Below are 6,923 nucleotides of genomic sequence, written 5' to 3' on the forward strand. Positions count from 1 at the left end.
CCTTGTTTCAAATCCTCAGGCACTGTACAGTCTTCTAAAATTGTGTGTAAAACTAACCTGATTCTCTTTGGATGTGCAGTAATCCTGTCCTTTTATCTTCATATCATAGTCTCCTTTCAGGATACTTGTGGTTTGTAGCTCTCTCAGCTCCCACACAAGCCCAGGCAGCACCTGCTCTGTGAGTTCCCTCAGTCTCCATCTTTACTTGTGTTTTGAACCTCAAGCAGTAGAGCACTGTTCATAATAAAATCGTTGAGTTGGAATGAGAGTACGTCATTTCTGGAGCATGGATTCAGGACAATAAAAGAATTAAGACAGAACCCCACTCCCCCCTCCTCCAAGCATAAGTAAGTTATTATCTTGGACGATATATCAATAATAACAAATAATAATAATGCAATTTGTATTGCGCAAATCTCATGAAAGTGTTCAAACACCCATAATAATAATAATAGATAAAAATGCTAAACGAAACAAAACTAAGTAAAGCAATTATTACAATTGCACTTATTGGATACATGTTGACCGTAGCCAACTAAACACGTTTTGAATATTTATTTTGAGATCGTTGAATCTCCGAAAATTGTCCGAAAGACCTGCTATGACAGGCGTTGAAACTGAAAATAAAACAATAGTACTTTACCTTTCCATAAGACAGCAATCTGCGCACCATTCTGAAATTGGGTTGCTTCGGTTCATCGTCAGACCCGTTGCGATAAGAATTCTGTTTGTCTTTTCTTTTTCTTTTTTTTTTTTTTTTTAATATTTTTGTCTTTTTATTATAATTATAATTATTATTATTATTATTATTATTATTATTATTATTATTATTATTATTATTATTATTATTATTATTATTATTTTTAGTGTTAGGGGGAGGGGGAAACAGCAGCGGATCCGTTGTCTTTATCCGCGCTGTTGCAGCAACACAAGAAATGTTTCTTCATCCATCTTTTCAATCTTTGAAAACGACTTCTTGGCTGAAAAAAAAAAAAAAAAAAGAAAAAGCTAACTGACATAGGATCCTAACAATATACAACATTAACAGAGAGAACGTCATAATATTACAGAAGCAGAAAATTGAATTGAATCCATCCTCGTGGGAGGAACAGATAGGAGCCTTTGAGCACAATTTCGACGAGGCTTAACTGGAATTCACGCCACCATATAAAGCACAGAGACTTTTTACTCAAAATTATTAATATTTAAGTCGAAGTTGTGTCGTTAATAGGTCGCTCATCTTCAAAATATCGTACGACTGCTACTAAAGACTATTTTAGGAAAAAATTAGCATTTAATTTGATGGCCATAAATGTGATGAGTAGCGTAACCCAAGGTTTTTGTGAAGTGGAGGCCCCGTGAACGAAGGGAAAAATTTTTAACGAGATCCAAAAGAGCTTCGAGCCATCTGTTAGTGATTTTCTTTGATAATAAGATGGGGGCCGCGGTCCCCCATATGTGCCACTTGACAACTATACATGTTAACATATAAAAAAACACGGGGATGGTCGGAAAGAAATATTTTTATGCTCGTATCATACCTTTCTTGTTGATTTTCAGGTCAGCGATTCATTAGTGGGCAGATGGGCACTTCCTGCAGACTCAGTATCAATGTTTTCAATCACGCATAGAGCTTCATTATCTTGCACGAGTAAAGCTTGGTTCCCTGATTCACAAGGAGCTTTCACCTCGGAAACGCATAGACTTTTATCCTTTGAAAGGCATGTAGCTTCAATCTCTGGCAGGCATAGTGCTTTAATTTCTGTCAAGCATGGGGTCTGAGTATCAGCCACGCATGGAGTGTTATCCGCCGACGAGCATGGAGCTTCAATAGCTAGCACACGTGGAACTTGAATTGCTGACATGTATTTCATTGGCGTTAGCTCCAACAAACGCATTCCAAGGGCAATTGATCCGGACGAAAAGCGGGCCCTGACGGGATTGGATGGTTGGCATGTTGGGGGAGATGGCTGACCAGCGTTCGGGAGGAAGGGTCGCGGTGGCGGGAAAGGATTCTTCTACAGGGGTGGCTGGCGTAGGGTTTCCTTCCTCTTGACCTTGACAAATTGCAAGTGGCTCACTCCAACCGCCCTTAATCCAGTACGCATAATTGAGAAGAAACGTGTAGTTATTGTACAAAGCACAATATTCTTCATACATGCCTCTCCCGAGGATGAATGCCGACTCGAGAGTTTCTTTTAACTGTTTGTTTTTCTCTTTTAAAGAAGAATATAGGTTTTCAAGATTGGTAAAGTTTTCTCTTTCTGTGTTTAGTTTGTCCACGGCTTTTGTCAGTGCCTCCTTCCATTGTTCGTTACGTTTTTTCAAATTTTCTAGTTCCTTTGTAAGGCCGTTTCTATACGCCTGCCACTCCAGAAGTTTGTCATAACATTCTTGTGCTTGACTCCTCTGCATGTTGCTGTCTTCATGCAGCCAACGTCGTTCATTAAGAAAGCTTTGAATTTCGCCATGTTGATGCTCTATAACTCTGATGAGCTCCTCATGAGTATATGAAAGTAATTCGCTAGAGGCCATGATCCTAGGAGAAAATCCCGGTTTGTAATGTCTCTCTTGTAAAAAATTAAGGATAATTACTTACAAAATCATTTCTTTACTGCACCCTTGTGGCATAAGAAACTTAAACTTATAGTCCGACGTTAAGGCAATTTTATGATAGGGGTTGGTAACGATACTTGTTGACATTTCAAGTTGCACGGACGGTTAAATAACGTGTAACATTAGCTGCCATGCACCGCGAATAAATTCTTATAGAGTGTTTTCACATGACGTCACGGCGGCCAGGTTGGTGTCCCAAAACAAAGAAATGGTGGCCATGTTGGTGTCCCAAACTAAACCTCTGGGAATTGAACTCTATTTTTATGCAAATACTTTCTTTTGTTTCAGTAAACCAATATAGCCAGTAGTCACGTGAATGAAAACACTCCATTTGAACCATTTTTGCCTTCCTGCAACATTTTTCAAGTTTCACGAGAAAACTTTTCCTTTCTTATTTGTTAATTAAACGTTTGACAATACGTTTAAAGGACAGAGTTGTTATTACTTGTCTTGTCGCAACTTCAGTCATGTTTTCGTAAGACAAATTGAATGGCCTTGTAATGTGTGATATGAATCAGTGCAACTTGCAGAGATATTATTGGATGCATGTATTTTCTTTAGGATCGTTTCCGAGTTTTTAAAAGAGACATATCTAGACGGTAACGCAGCTTTTTCCTTTCCTCTCTTCAAATTTTTCATCTTTTCGTTAATTATAACAAAAGGAATTAAACTTATGTGTTACTATGGGTAACCAATTTCATGCGCGTTTTGTCAAGTAATCTAATAAATAAATAACGCAAATGAAATTGTTTCCTTATTTCATGAATAAACCGTTTGGTTACCGTTTAATATCATAACGGACAAATTAAGTTCACAATCGTGAGATTTAAAACTTTGCCATAGCAATTATGTAATTTCACACGGGAAATTACATTTCGCGCCGAATTTATTGGTCACCCACGATAATTAGTAGCAAAGTATCAAAGCAAACGCCATTTTTATCCCTGGAGTGCAAATCGGTTTCTGAGGTGATTTAGGCCTTTTGACTAGACAGAAAACATATATTCTCTGGCATGAACCGCTTGATCCCTAAGATTAACTTATAATTATTGTGACGGGGCCTTTACGGAGGGTGAAAAAAAGTGTGCAATTCCTCGCAACTGCTACTTTTCATTTTAGAAAAAGTTCAATACGTATCTTATCTTGTATTACAGCTAGCTTTTCTTTACAAAAATATCAAATCTTAACTTGTAGAACAAAACATTTTTCTAACCTTCACGGCGTGGTGAAACCTTCCGCGAAACGACGAAAGTTTCAATTGTTATGGCGATGATTTGCGTAATAAAAGACAAACGTAATTATTCAATTTGCACTGCCCGCGCTATTAGTAGTAGAAAACGATTCGAACTGTAATAATTTTCAATATTTAAAAATTAAAGAGTTGTATACATGATATTCATTTTTTGTTGTGAAAAGTGACGTTTTAGGGTAAAAGTACACACCCGTGTGACGGCAAGAGGAGCGGAAGATTTTACTGTTAGTAATTAGAAGACATAGAATTCATAGCAATCTGATTTTGTGCACGTGATAGTCACGTAAAACGTGTAACGTCATCACGTGTAGAAAGCTATCTTTCCCATAATGCACTCTGCACTAGAAACAATTAATGACTGTTGTAAGCAGATAATTAATAATAGTAAGTAAGCTTCCTCTTAGTAATTACATTCACGAGTTGAACGCATGTTTTAGCATTTTCGTTCGCTAACAAGTTAATTAATTCGCTATCCTTGTAATGCGTTAGCGTGTGAGTTTTAAATTTTTGTATGCGCACGTGGGTCGTTTGTTCGTCAGTATCAAGTTAATTTCGTTTTTTCCAAACTAGAAGTTGATTAACAATAATGTTGTTGAACGTTCGAGACTATGGGCCGGCTATTTAAACGACGTCTAAATTAGCCCCTGTTTAAGTCTAATTCGCGGTTTAGACGTTGTCATGGTAGACAACGGTTAACCCATGTTCAAAATACATTATTGAATCGCGACTGAGCCGTGATTTTTCCAGTCAATGGCTAAACAATGCCTCACGATAGAATGCATCGTCTGCTTGTTGTTAATTTGTATGCACATTTTGATTTTAGAGGTTTTGACTCAACGTGGCTTCTAAATCTGGTCGAACAATCAATTTTAGCGAACAGGAAAAACTTTTGTTGGTCGAATTGGGAAGAGAATTTTCAGATGTGGAAATAAAGGATACGACAGCAAAACTTTGAGAAAGACGGAAGGCAAAGGCCTTGAAAGAAATTCTTAAGAAATTCAACTCCTAAAATCCGAAACGGAACGAAGAGGTACCTGAATGAGGTCCAAGGATGCTGGAGGCGGCTGAAACTACAGAACAAGAAAGAAAACGATTTGCAAGGTCGTGAATCAAGAAAAACTGTTGGAGGAAAAACTCCTGGATCCCCAAGTCAAGAGTGTAAAATAGTTGGTGACGTCATACCATCTTTGGTTAATCCGCTAGATCAGGAGTTTGATGATGACGCAGAAGTGGAACCTAATATAAGACAGGGCGAACACGAGAAGGTCCCAATCACAAGCGAAGCGGGACCAAGCGGACTTGCTGATGAAGTCATTACCATGAACACAAAAGGAGTTAAAGTCACCGGAAAAAGAAGGATACAGTTGACTCCCGCTAACTCGAACCCTCGCTAACTCGAACCTCGCGCTAACTCGAACCAATTTTCCTTTCCAATCAGGTCATTTTCTATATAAGTTTACCCTCGATAACCCGAACTCCCGCTAACTCGAACCTTTTTTAATTTCCCTTAAAGGTTCGAGTTATCGGGAGTCGACTGTACTCACAAGTAAAGTTTAATATGAACAATTATGATTTGTTTATTAAAGAAATAAAAAACGCACCGAGTGCATTGTTGAGTTCTATAAGCATGCGGGAATTTTTAAGAACACCGGAGAAGTGCAGGGAGGCACGAGCCGTAGGCGAGTGCCTCTCTGCACTTCTCGAGTGTTCTTAAAAATTCCCAAGTGCTTATATAACTCAACAATGCACGAGGAACAAGTTTTTTATTTCTTTTATAAAATATAAACAATCGCAATTCCTCAGACAAGTGCGAATTTTAATGAGTCAACATCAAGTTTCTCCTCACACGAGATAACGCGTAATTTAATAGCGCGCGCTCTTGCCGATCACGACACGATCACGACAGGGCACGCGACAGCGCAATCCGAGTAAAAAGTCAAACTGTTTTAGTTTTTCGTCACGTCGTAAGCAAGTTCAAGAAGTTAACTCCAAGTCAAGTTTAAGTTTTAAGGTGTTGAGAGACAAGTTGAAGTTAATTAAGAGTCTGGAAACATCAGGACAAGAGACTGTTCTTTGCGAATCGCTGGAGTGATAGCGCATTCTGTCTCTGAATTTGTCAGATTTTTCACAGGCAAAAAATCTGACGTGTGCTCCGTGCATATGTACAATTATAATGCACGCACCATACGTATGCTTCGTGCATTGTGGAGTTATACAGAACTCAGTTTGACCAATCACAGTGCTTGCTTGACCATGGCTATTTTATAATGCATAATACATATTATTTACCGTTATTGTTTTACAGGTGCAAACGCAAAAAATAAGAAACTCGCGAGGAGGATTCATTCTTGTCCATGGCGAGGGAAGAGCACAAACTGAAAATGAAGGTCCTAAAGCTAAAGGAATGGAAGCTGATGCACCAATGCACTAATATGGGTATTGGTTTGTCACGTACACACGACATCGACGAAGAAAAAAATCTCACACCATCTTGTAGCCTCCCACGCAGTCGTTTTTAGGGGACTCGTATTACCTCCTCCCCACAAACGCCTGGTGACCCAAGGGTAATGATGAATACGGGAAAAGGAATTTCCGAAACGCCGTCAACTTTTACACGGAAGGAATTAAAGTGAACGGCAAGGATGGAGAACTGAAGGCCAAACTGTATTGCAATAGGGCGGCAGCGCACTTTTGTTTAGGTGAGAGGTTTTATTTCAATTTATTTATTTATTCAGCATTTATTTAGTTACTGTAATTAAGGTATTATGCATTAAGCTGTCAAAATGAATCTGGATCTATTCTCATTTCTCTATTAATGTTTCTCAATTTGCCTATTTCTCCTTGTAGAAAACGAGGCTACTTGATAGATGAGTTAATCGTTTGTCTCACGATTGAGTCACAAAGATGTGGATCGCGACGTTTCGGCCGCTATACTGCTGGTCTTCATCAGGCGATGGTGTCGACTGATTGCGTGACAGTATAAGTAGCACCTTGGTTTGTGTTGATTGGTGCGTTTAGATCCTCTCTTAGGCTGTTGTTGATTGGAGGATTTCGA

The sequence above is a fragment of the Pavona decussata genome, unplaced genomic scaffold (assembly GCF_977016875.1).
Source record: "Pavona decussata unplaced genomic scaffold, jaPavDecu1.1 SCAFFOLD_175, whole genome shotgun sequence".
Taxonomy (NCBI): Eukaryota; Metazoa; Cnidaria; class Anthozoa; order Scleractinia; family Agariciidae; genus Pavona; species Pavona decussata.